This window comes from Onthophagus taurus, chromosome 8 (assembly GCF_036711975.1).
Source record: "Onthophagus taurus isolate NC chromosome 8, IU_Otau_3.0, whole genome shotgun sequence".
Lineage (NCBI taxonomy): Eukaryota > Metazoa > Arthropoda > Insecta > Coleoptera > Scarabaeidae > Onthophagus > Onthophagus taurus.
This window is the reverse complement of record NC_091973.1, coordinates 16010656-16024389: the sequence shown is the minus strand read 5'-3', so window position 1 is coordinate 16024389 and position 13734 is coordinate 16010656. Positions and strand designations below refer to the sequence as shown.

At 33.8% G+C, this 13734-nt stretch overlaps 1 long non-coding RNA gene across 1 annotated transcript; it reads right to left on the bottom strand.

The window, feature by feature from the left end:
• Nucleotides 1-5617: 5617 nt before the first annotated feature.
• On the bottom strand, nucleotides 5618-13434 carry LOC139431142 (uncharacterized). The gene is made up of 3 exons (XR_011641442.1): nucleotides 12801-13434; nucleotides 12630-12733; nucleotides 5618-6237 (listed from the first exon to the last, which is right to left on the bottom strand). It is a non-coding gene; the product is annotated as an uncharacterized lncRNA (long non-coding RNA).
• Nucleotides 13435-13734: the final 300 nt, after the last annotated feature.

Below are 13734 nucleotides of genomic sequence, written 5' to 3'. Positions count from 1 at the left end.
CGACAACAAAGAACATCTCTGGCGAACCGACAACAGAGAACATCTCTGGCGAACCGACAACAAAGAACATCTCTGGCGAACCGACAACAAAGAACATCTCTGGCAAAACTGCCAGTTCGAACCGATTCTCTTCTGCTCAAGATGTGGGAAGACGGGCACGATGTCCCGGTGGTGCAAATGTACATATTGCAGCTCCTGCAAGGATATATGGAGGATACCGACTTTTTTTTGGGACATAGTCGTCTGTGATTTTTATTTTCTTTTAATTTTTCTTTCGGTTTAGATAACCGCATTCATTTTTTTTCTCCGTTCTTTTTTTCTATTTTTATTTTTTATTCCCCGAATTTTGTTTTATTTATTTTAATAACCGAATGATTCATTATTTTATCTTTTTCATTTCCAAGAATTTATTATTTTCTTTGAAGTGTGACCGTACCGCCAGACAGTTAGATTCACTAAGTTACAGCGTTAAAGAAAAAAAAAGCTTACGTTTTTTTTTACAGAATAAAAGGGGGTGTGTAACGAAATTTTAAGTTTCGGGATTTTCGGTTTTTGAAAAATATTATTCTTATTTTTAATTTTCGGAAAAATTACCGAAAATTAAATATATACGAGCCTACTTCCCACACTACCTCGATACGTTACAGTTTTACACCCGATTTGTAGAAATTCCGAAAAGATATCTTATCACCGCCCGTTTATGCAACCCAGTTCACATTTTATTAATTTTGATAATTTTCTTAATAAAACTTTGATTTTCTTCGTTTTCCATTTCGAAACCGTTACCTTAAATTCCAACAGCGTTCCCTGACCGAATCATCAATAAATGAAAGTAATTAATAAAATTGCTGAATCACGAAAACATGTGCTCACCGAAAAATTATTATCAAATAATTAAATAATTCCGAAATTAACAAATTTTCAAACAAGATACGACAAGCAACATGTTCCTATCAGTCCAGCCGACCGTCCCGAGGAAGTTTTAGCAGCCGTACAGCGAGTATTTTTTATGATGCGGAATTAGTAATCGTAGACCGATCAAACCGATTTCAAACATTTACAAACATCATGAAATAACCGTTGAATGATTTTAAAGATGATCCGCTTGTTTATAATACACGATTATTAACCGCAAATCATCCCGCATCATAATTAATTAAATTACTCCTTCGACGTTTCGAGCTTTATAATGCTCATTATAATTATTATCGATGGAATCGATAATTTTGCAGTCAGCGACACGTGATATCATTAGAATAAAATTTACAATGTAAGATTGCGCAATAATTTCTTGATAATGAGCATTATAAAGCTCGAAACGTCGAAGAAATATTGTTTTAATTTTATAAAAAATAAAACAAATTACCACTGAGAAGAGGTGTTTTATATATACGACTAAAAAATTTGAATCTCGGTAAAACAAAAATTTCTATATTAAATTACTCCGTTTCTGATGGTCATCCATAAAAAATATTGCCCATGTAGGATCGCCCCGAACATCGCCCAACTGCTGGAATTGTTTTGTGTTAAGGTGCGCGTAAATTAATACCGATTAATTGGTTTTAACGTGAAACACGTGGTCGGGAAAACGTTTGTGAATATAAGTGCCGTAAGCAGTGGCCGGTTTTGTTAATAATATTTTTGTGATTTTCCGTATAAGTAAGGGTATCTTTTGATTTGTGTTATAAATTTTTCCGTTAATTATTGTTGATTAATTGTTAATTACTCCGCCGTTTCTTAACCGATTTTATCCGTTCAAAGATTGTAATTATGTAATTTTGTGTCCCGCATCCGATATCGCCGTCAGACTTTTGCTATTTTTATTAATTAGCGCAGCGCATTGTAAATTAGTCTTTGACAACTTGTACTGATAGGATCCCCCACGCGGAAAAATCCAGTTTTCGCCCTAAAATGGTATAAATAGCCGGCCAAAATTCTGATTTTTAACAGTTCTGAAACAGTTCTTCATCAGTTCTACGACTGTCTTCGACAATAATCTTCATTGAAATTAGTTTCCGAAAATAAATAAATACGGGTATTTCAAATTTACCGTAAGCCCGATTTATTTTGATAGACTTTGATTTTATTTTGTTGTTAACTTTCATTAATTTTTGCACATTTTTGTCCCAACCTTAATACTCATGGAAGGTTTTCGAGCATTCCATTCCTTTACACCTTAGGAAGGTTTCCAGGTGTATTCTATATCTCCGCCTCATTTCGTTTGTTTCATTTATGTTTATTTATTTTAAAATCAAAGTCTTGTCAATTTATTCCCACCGTCCCCATTCTCCGACCGTGTTAAAGTTAATAAATCGCTCTTCTGCTTCGATTATTTTATTGTTAATAAAATTTATGATTGTTTGTTTCCCGAATTTTGTTGTTTTCATTCCCTTACCGAAAACCTGGATTCTCCGACTGTAACTTCAAAAAGCTATTTGGAGGCGAGAAAAGTTCCTTAACTCTCTAATAATAAGGTGGCGTTGGAAAGTGGGGGTAATTTGCGCAGTATATAAAAAAGGTAATAAGGGAAGGGTAGAGAGCTACAGGGGAATTAACCTACTAGACTCGGCATACAAGGTATACACGAAGATACTGCTGGAAAACTGGAGGAGGAGATAGAATTGGGGGGAATTTTGCCGGATGGGCAGGCAGGCTTTCGGAAGGGAAGGGAAGCAATCGACAACGTATACGTGTTGAAGCATCTGGCAGATAGAGAGCTGGATAAGAAGGGAGGGAAATTGTACGCCCTGTTTATAGATTTGAAGGCGGCTTTTGATAAGGTGGATAGGGAGAAGTTGTGGGAGGAGAGGGATCACGGAACACCTAATTGCGAGAGTGAAGGAAATAAAATGTACAGCTACTTCACCATTTGAAAAAGAGCAATCTGATGGAATTGCTGGAAACATACGAAATTAACCGGTTTATTAAAAACAACCAAAATATTGTCAGCCTAAATGAACAAGTGGTTCCCAATTCAACACTGTTATATCAGTGTCTGAAGGATCGTTTCCCGAAAATAAAGATCAAAAATTAAAATTAAAATTAAACAATGTGTAAGTGGACGAGAAAATTGAGCTTGGAGGCGACTCAATTTTGCACCCCTTGCTCCCCATGCCCCAAATGTCCCCACAAGAAATAATTTGCTAAGTTGCCTTTGCTCTTTTTTTTTGACTGAAAAGTTCTTTGAATTGTTTTATTTGCTTTCGAGGGAGAGTTAGTCCTGTAATATTATTTTCATCTTTTGTAATTTTAATTCACAATTTTGAGTTTGGTTTTTAAGTCGGTTTGATTAGCGATCTAGATTCTTGTAGTTTTTACATAATAATGTGCAAGTGGACGAAAAGATTGAGCTTGGAGGCGGCTCAATTTTGCACCACTTCCACCCCATGCCAAATGTCCCCACAAAAAACTAGTTTTGTTAAGTTGCCATTATTATTATATTGATATTGATGGATTTGTTATATGTTGTTTTCTTAAGAGAATTGCTCCTGTAATAACCGTTTATCGTTTATAATTTACATTATATAATTTGAATTTAGTTATAAGTCGGATCAATTGTCAATCTAGTTTCACGTAGTATTCTACTTTACCCACTTAGTGAACATTCCTAACCTCAGTTATTAACCTGTTTACAATTTTACCACCAATGCTACAATGAACGGTTGTCGCTGAACATTTCCTTAAAGTTTATAAAGTTTCAATGTTTGTTTTTACGATTTTAACCTGACGTAAGTTGTCTTTTATTCATGCTATTCATTTAGTTTATTGTATTCTGTTTGATTTACTACAACATATACCTAAAAAAGATTTGTACGTTTGTAGGGTTCTAACTACTGAGGAAGGGCAGGGCCTGAAACCGATTTAGACGAAAAAATAAATAATTATCACCATAGTATATTGTGAATCTTTTAATATTTAATTTGATATATGTTTCTAATTCTTGGCGTTTAACCCTAGGATGCATAACGCCGAGATTTTAGTTACTCATAATTTTCTTAAAATAATTTTAATCGGCTTGAGCATTTAGATATGCTCTAAACACGTCTTTATCATATGATAATGGCGTCAAAAAGGAATGTGAAAAGCGTGAGATTTGGTGACCCCGGTTATGAAGAAATATTGGTGCAGTGGGCAGCTGAATGTTATGATCTGCCTTTTGAAGAAAGTGATGTGTCAGAAGCAGAAAATGATGACACAGAAGATAGAAATTTCGAATTGGTTCCTGACGAGTATTCTGGATCCAGTTCTGATCATGGTGACGATAATTCAGAGGATGATGTTGATGATATTGGTAAGCCTTCAACGAGCGGTTACATTGCTCCAAGTGGTCTGGTATGGAGTTTCGAACCTCCAGCAAAAAATAAAATGCAACCACACAACATTATTCGGCGTGCGCCAGGACTAGCAAGGAAACATATGGCTGCAACACCAAAAGAAGCATTTCAGTTATTTGTAACTCCAGTTATTGTACAAGAAATTGTGAACTGTACTAATTTAGAGGGCAAACGTGTTTATGGAGCAATAGAAAAACCGTGTAAAGATGTAACTGTTGATGAATTTCTTGCATTCTGTGGTTTACTTATTCATGCGGGAGTTGACAGAACCTGGGATGTTCCTGCCAGAGAATTATTTTGTGATGAATTTGCCAATCCTGTATATCGAGCCACAATGTCCATATTTCGTTTTGAAGAAATACGAAGATTCGTCAGATTTGACGACAAGAGAACCCGGAATGCGCGTTTGGAAACCGATAAGTTAGCAATGGTGTCAGGTGTGTTATACCTGATACTAATGTAACTATTGATGAACAACTCGTTGGGTTTAGAGGTAGATGCACATTCGTTCAATATATGCCAAGTAAACCGGCAAAATATGAACTTAAAATATTTTGGATGTGTGAATCTACGTCTGGTTATGCTTTGGGTGGTTTAGTTTATGTTGGTCGGAGAACCTCCACATAAAAATCGATCACACAAGTGCAACAATTAAGAGAAAAAGATGCTCAGTATGTCCCGCAAGTATTGATCGTAAAAGCACAATGATATGTATTACTTGTAAAAATAATATTTGTAATGAGCATAGTATTAGAATGTGCACTAAATGCTTCCCTAATCCCTAAAAACAATAAACAGTAATGTGTTTTTAACAATAATGTTCACTTTCATATTTAACCTCACGTTTGTAACGTACATATGTATAAATAAATAAAGTTTTACTTCAATAACTTTGTTTCTGTTCTGACTACACGTGATTTTATATAACGGGTCTCAGAAGCCCGGATTATGTAAATGACGATACATGATATATTTTATTGGTTAAGTATCCTAGGGTTAACTGCTAAAGCTAGATATCTTTTGTTAAACGGAAAAAAAAGGTTGCAACAAAAAATAAATATTTAATAATGTTAGGAGGACTTAGATTATTAAAGCTTGTTGTTACATATTAAAAATAATAAATTTGCTTTATTACACCACTTTTTTTTTAATAGCAAATTAAAAATTCCTCTGAAAATTAAATAATTTTAAGTTACCTAGTTGTAGTATTAAGGGGACGAAATATTTTTTAAATAAATACGGAATAAAATTCGTAACTACAGTTAACTTAAAATCCTCTCTGGTTTTAAAACTCCCGCCGAAATATAGCTTTGAAAAATTGAGATGATTCGTTAGTTTATGCTATGAAAGTGGACACAAGAGATGCGCTACTGCTGGAGTTTTCGAAAATTTTACGTGAATTAATGCTACTTGTTTATTTATTTATTTTTGTTTTGGTTTGTTAGTTTAGTAATACATTTTCCTTCACTTTTTAAATTACTATTGTTCAAAATATGAAACAAATGAAAATTGGACTTGAATATATAGCCTTATTTTGCTTATTTTTGTTTCCTGGACATGTCCTAAAATAAAATATTTCCATTTCCTCCCGAATCACCCTGTATATAGTTACTTCTGCCATATTTTCATTCATTCTTATCCAGTTAATGTTCATTTAGATTGATACAATTCATTTAGAGATAAGATTAACACATAAATACTATAATGTTGCAGGTTGGACTTTAATGGAGATCTTACACATAGAAGTAAACTGTGATAAGTAGAGCTCGGATTCTTCGGTACCTAAGTCCAGTCGACCAGTTCATGAATGTTGCGTTATTAACGAGCGACGCATAGCCAAGGTCCCGAGTTCACTGGTCTGCAGCGTTGTCATGGTAATCCATAGGCGCGCATTAGCAAGAATCTGTATTAATAATAATAATAATATATTTATTGGTGAAACCAAAAAAAAAGAGTACAATTTACAATTACAAAAGAAAATATCAGGTAAAAAAAAAGTAAAAAAAAAATGCAGTACTAAATCATAAATAATAAGCGGTTTACCAAAGGAAACCGAGTCAATGCACCTGATGGACTCAGGTGTTATTGTTTTTCATTGGTCCCTTGATCAATATAGAAAATATATATAAACAGAATCCGATCATGCAGCAACACAATAAGGTAAGAAAGAAGTAAAAGTAAAAGAAGAATAAAGGCAGGAGCCGAAAAAAAAATAGAGAAGAGAAAAAAAAAAGAGAAATAGAAAAAGAAGAAAAAGAAAAATAAATAGAAGAGGAAGAATAAGAAAGAAGGGATAGTTTTATACATACTATATATATATCCCGTCAAGCAAAAGCTTGTTTATCTTAAATCACGTCAGAGCGGTATCTCAATTTATTTAACAAGTAGGGAGGCTTTTGATTGAAAATAATTCTTCGATAAAAACAAGCAGAGTGCAATTTACGACGCCGAGACATATTTAACCACCCAACCCAGTTTAAGGTATGGGATATTTTTTCTCGCTTTCGAATGCCAAATATAAAGCGTAAGCATGCATTTTGCGCACGTTGAACACGCAACGACTCGGCAACATCTAAACAGGAGTCATACAGAACATCCCCATAATTAAAAATGCTTAACACCAGTGCATCACAAAGCTGCACTCTCAGACGCTGATTAAGCAGTTGTCTATTGCCATATAGTAGCTTCAACGTGGCATAAGCACGCTGGAGAAGAGAAGCGACATGTTTACGAAATCTAAGAGTAGAATCAATAGTGATTCCCAGGTTTCGCGACTCATCAGTAATATTTAGCTTAACGCCATTTAATTTTAGATCCACAGATGCCTTGACTTCCCCAACGGCTCGCCGCCCCCCAAAGACCATAACCGACGATTTATCCGGGTTTAATTGAAGGCAAAGTTTTGAAGATTCCTCAACCAATCTTGTCAAATCAGAATTTATACAATTTTGTGCATCAGCAAGATCATTGATGTTAAAAGAATAGTAAAGTTGCGTATCGTCAGCATACATGTGAGCCTTACAACTTCTCAGTACATTATATAAATTGCAAGTGTAAATTAAATAGAGAATTGGACCAAGAACTGATCCCTGAGGAACTCCGCACGATACAGCACATTCAGTAGAGAAGTTGCCATTTAGAGCTACCATTTGCTTACGACCAGTTAAATAGTTACAGAAAAACAAAATGGAATCATCAGAAAGTCCAATGTAATGAAGCATAGATAAAAGAGTTTTATGATGAACGGTATCAAAAGCCTTTGAATAATCCAGTAAAATTAAAATAGTGACATTTTTCTGATCAATCTCACGAACAATGTCGTCGGTCACATCCAATAGGGCAGCAGTACAGCTGTATCCTTTACGAAAGCCAGATTGCCGCATAGGTAGAATATTGAACTTATCTAAGTGCTCTCGCAACCTGTCAGCAATAATTTTTTCCAGAATTTTAGATATAACCGGCAAAATACTAATCGGTCTCAAATCTTTTAATTGGCTGGGATTGCTAGATTTTGGAATTGGCGTAATCAGAGCAGTTTTCCAACAGTCAGGAAACACAGAGCCCTGAATGCAATAGTTAATTATATGACAAATATAAGGCAAAATCAACGGGCAACACAGCAACAACATCTTTATACCAATACCATCAGTACCAATAGCATTTGATTTGAGATTGAGTAGTACGTCATAAATCTCTTCTTTAGTTGCAAGCGTTAATGTCAGCTTCTCAGTAACACCAGGTACTATGTTTAAGTTATAATAATTAATAGTGTCCATATCACCCGTAGCAACTATTTGAGAAGTTTGGAAGTAGTCGTTAATAGCATCAACACTCGCTAAAAAGTCCGGAATAGAACGCTGTTTACTATTAACAATGCCCATCGCCCTAAAACCGGTCCAAAGTTCCCGACATCCCCTAGTGCTCAGCATATGCTCAAGATACGCTTTTTTTTCCCTCCGAATAGATAAATTAGTAAAGTTCCGAAGTTCTTTATAAGAAGTAAAATCAACAGGACTTTTTGTTTTTTTAAATTTAGCAAACGCATTATCACGATTAACGCTAAATAAGCAAGTAATTATGTACTTTGTCATAATTTTTCTCGACTCTCAGTTCCTGTTTGGTGCAATGATTGAATAATAATGACTTTTTCTAAATTTACTTCAGAAAATGACGACCGTTTGGGTGTTAAAATGTCTTTGAGTTTATAAAATGTTCTTTCGACGTCACAACTGGTAACTAACGCAAATGCTACATTGTCGTCAATTAATGTGAACGTATCGTCAAAACTCGCTATTAAGTGTTGAATAAATTATAAAAACTAAAACAATAGCGTAATTCAGTTAATAAAAATCAAAAAATTAACTCTTAATAGAAGTAGTTTTAAATTATAAAACCTAAAACAACAAGCCCTTCTAATTATGAAAAAGCAAGAAAATATTTGATGATAATTAAATAAAATATTCAATACACTCGGTTTTAAATTATAAAAACTGAAACAATAGTACAATTCTAATTCAGAAAATGAAATGGATTTAACGGTAAATAAAGGATATTAAATAAATTGGCACTGAATTCTCGGAACGCACCACAGATAAATGCAGGCCTAGCATGCTTGTAGATGTGTGAGCGATCGGAACGGTAGATCGGGTGGTGGGAGAGCATTTATATTCGCGCCCCATAGGTTCTGCGCTGGCGACGCTACTGAGATGATACCGAAATATCCGAGCTTTGGTGGTAAGCACAACACCTCAGCAGCATCTATTATTTTACAGATAAAGTAAGCAGAATAACAAAATAAATTATCGAAAACAATAACTTTGAAAATACTGACTAAAAAAATAAAGTCCGCATATAAATAGAAGTTGTAAAAGTTATGACATCAGTAGCCACACAAGTTATGAACGACGTGCTTTTTCAAAATTTTCAGTCTACAAATCAAGTAGCAAAATGTCTGAAGTTTTAATACTAAAAGAAGAACAAATAATCATCGGTGAAAAGAGTAAGTTACGAATGCATAAATAAGGAAGGCACTGTAGAAAATCTAAATGAAGTAATGAAGAACTACAAGAAATCATAAGAAGACTGAAGGCGTCAAACTAATCAACGTTTTAAACTTGCTTTTAGCAGTTTTATGCTATGAGCATTTCGGAGACTCCCATAAATGAAGCAAAAGTAAATTTAAATAGAAATAATGCAGCACATTTCAATGGTTGCCAACTGTCCTCTATTTCACAGGAGTTTCCTCTATTTAACAGGCTATCTCCTCACTTCTCTAATATTCTTTAATCCTCCCCTATTTCTTTATTTTTACAAAATTATGCAACGCGTAAACTAAAAAAAATGATGAGCTGACGTCTATGGTAGCGCTCTCTGGTGGCGTCTGTTGCGTTTAACGTACATATGGCCTGTCATTAGGCGGTGGTTACCGAAACTCTCCATCAGAGGGCGTCTGCTGCTTTGAACGTGACTATCTGGTGTTAAATCTTTACTGTTGTCAACTACTTACTGTGGTTCAAATACATTTGTGCATCTATTAAATTTGATATAAAGTATAATAAGATTAAAATGATTGACGAAGAAAAGAAAAATGATACAAATATAGACGAGAACCAGAAAATTAAAGCACCACCCACTAAGAAGCTGTAGTATAAATCTACTTATCGAAAAGAGTGGTCCAACACATACAAATGGCTAAAATCTTCTAAAATTAATGATGAATATGCTCAGTGTACTTTACGTACTAAACATTTCTCAATTAAAACTCAAGGATTAAGTTCCGTAAATAACTAAGTGTATAAGAAGTAAATTAACCTATACAATACACTATAGTCTACAGTATATAAAGACGATAATAATTAAATATTCATATTTTTAGAAAAAACAGCATGAATTGACGAAAATTGTCAACTGTCAGGACGGTTTCACTGTTGTTCGAGTGTGAAGTATTCGACGCTTTTCATCCGCATAATTTCCTCAAATTTGCTTTTATCTTTCTTTAATTATCTTTCATTGAAATTTGGAGTTCTGTTTGAGTTCGTATTATTGTTCTTTTTCAAGAATTGTTATTTTTAATTTCCCTTTGTGGTAAAATTGTTTCTGTTCCATATCTTATTTTTTCTTAACGATTATTATGTCGACTTTTAAAAGATCTTTAGATAAACGGGTACTAGAATTTGGGGAAAATTATTCCATTGTGGATACTTGTAAAGTATATTGCAATGTTTGTGAAAAAACGTTCTCTGTGCATTCTAGTGCCTTCGAAAATATCACATTTGACGCCATGAAAAGTCGGGAAGGCTGTGGCAATAAAAAAAAGTTTACCAAAATTACAAAAGACAGAACACAAATATGTTGGATAGGTACGGGCTCCAGCTCACTCAATGGAGACGTGGGGGTTACGATGTTAATAAAAGGGCGCCACGAACTTATACCGATACCCACGCACTTAATTTCCCTCGGACAGCTAGCTAAGTTCGAAACCAAGTGGAGAGGTTTAAACAAAACACACAAAAAGACAAACTCCTGCAGTTGAGATTTGACACTATATTGAATAATAAGATATATTATTAGAAAAGAAACATTGAGTTTCATAAAATATATTGGTTTATGACCAATAAAGAGGATTATTAAATTAAATTCGAATATGATAAACAATTTATAAAAAAAAAGGAAAGAACCTGACTGCTCTAAAGATTCTCCAAAAATAGAATCAAAACTATAACCTGAAAAAAAAAGAAAGAAAATACACAATAATTGAGTCAGCTGAGTCAATAATGTATGGACACTCCTTTGGTGTCAAAAAAAATAAATTGAAATCAAAAAAAAAATCGAGCGAACAGGTGAACAAAACAAATTATTAATTAACAATAAAATTATGAAAAATTACAAATTATAATTATTTTTTTTTTTAAATTAAGATCTTTTTTTTTTTAATTTACTAAATCAATCAAAGAACGATTAAACAAAAGTTTTCCGAAATTAGCCTATCTTTAAATTATACCAGTTATTGTCGTTGTTGTTGTATGGAAGGGTACTTATCTAGTTATAGTAACGGTGAAGGTGTGTTGAACAGGTGTGATGAGCAAGGGTGATGAATGCTGTACAGCAGATCGCCACGTGAATCGACGAGAGGGCGAACTAGTTGAAGATCCAATAAACTGCGCCGCAGCAAAACCACGTTCTTTTAGTTGGCGTCCAAAATGGCGTCCCTAATACGCATCAGAATTATAACAGGATCTCCAAAATTTTACGATTCAACAAAAATCGCAGGAATCGATACCAATAAAGAGAAAAAGCCTAAAAGGAAACAAAACTAAGAGATCGAGCTCTGAAAATATTAATTAGTACACTATTTTCATTACCTTGAGTTGTTAAACGGCTAAACGTGTATAACAAAGCCAAACCAGGAAAGCCGGAACAAAAATCCGATTACGCCAATAACAATAGGTCAAAAAATGATGTAGAACAAATCCGAATAACTCGACTAGAAAATCTCCAAAATCAAACAAAGTTCTCCAACAAAACTTCTATCACCACGCGGTTAGCTTTATTATAAATTCGCAACTATACGACACCAATGCTCGATAACAAAAGAGGAAGAGGAAGCGTGGTACGGAAGAATGTATCCGCAGCCCCACCCCTAAAATTAATAGATCTTAAAAAGAGATCGACAAATCTACCAATGAAATTAATGTACCCATCATCACACTTGATCAACGACCTCCAACACTAGAAAAGGTCCGAAATAAAAGAAAACAAAAATCAAACGATGAAAACGAACGTTACAAGGCATAAAAATAATACCGACCACTACAAAAAGAATTTTAACGAAGATTTATGCGAAACATTTATAGCTGCTGATATTCCTTTATACAAACTAAAGAATCCAATTTTAAAAAAGGTTTTGGAAAAATACACTCAGCAGAAAACTCATGACGAATGCACTTTGCGTAAAGTATATTTACCAAAAATATATAGAAAGGTAATGTGTCCTATAAAAGTGAATCTTACGAATAATTATTTTTGGGTCAGTGCTGATGAAACTAAGTGCGTTGTAGGTCGATGCGTTGTAAATATTGTTGCTGAAATACTGCGTCCGTCTGATGTTGTTAAATCGTACCTACTGGCAATTAAATTCATCGATAATGTAAATGGTGAAGTAATTGCGAAAATAGTTAATGATGTTTTAGCCAATGTGTTCCATGATACATCCGATAGCTACTACAATAACTTTGTGTTATTTGTTAGCGATTCTGCTGCTTACATATTAAAAGCTGAAAAATTATTAAAAGTTACATATTCAAATTTACTTCATGAAACATGCGTTGCATATCAGGTCTTCATCGATTTTGTGAGTTCATTTGGGAAAAATTTCCAGATGTAGATAAATTAATTTGCTCCTGCAAACATTTTTTTTAAAAGCTGCTCTAAGAATTTCATTGTATAGAGAAATGTGTCTAGACCTACCGTTACCTCCATCACCCGTAGTTGCACGATGGGCTACTTGGCTAGAGGCTTCTTTATTTTATGCTCAACATTTCGTTGACATAAAAAACTGCTTATTAATGCTGAAAAATGACGCTGTAAGTGTAACTGAGTGTAAAAATATTTTACAGGTGCCGAATTTGCCTGATGATTTAAATTATATACGTGACAATTTTTCTGATTTAGTGAATAATATAAAATATTTTGAACAACAGGGTTTAAGATCATATGAATCAACAAAAAAATTATCAACTATTATTCAACATTTTAAAAATATTACCGGTGTCCACTCATCGTTTAATAAAAAAATTACACCAATTTTCGATCGGAACCCAAATTTCGGATTTGAAAATTGTTCAACAAATTGCCGAAAACAATATACCTTTAACTCTTAAGGAAAAATATGGTTCAATATCTCAGTATTTTATTTATGCTACACTTATAAGTTGTGGCGTTGAAAGATCACTTTCTAGGTACAAACACATTTTAACGTCAACTAAAACTTCATTTACAGAAGAAAATTTAGAGATTTTCAATTAAATTTAGAGTTTCAATATGCGTTAACAGCAATATTTTTATATTCGATTTGTAATTAATATTATCATGTTTGAATCAAAGTTATAAAATATTATTTTTCTTTTATATTTTAATAAACCGATCGTCGCCATCGTACGTCCACCCACTTCCACCGATCAGGCGAGTTGAGTTGACGCCACCGACTTGTTTTCTAGGACACCACTGAGAACAAGTGGAGGGGCAATACATTTAAAGCTAACTTCTATGCAAACATTCTCCATAATTGTGTAAACCATGCTTTAGATAAACTAGATTACGATGTTGAAAATTTAGTTCTTAAGATTTACACCCATTTCTCAGAATCTGCTAAAAGGAGAGAAAACTTGAAAGAAATGTTTGA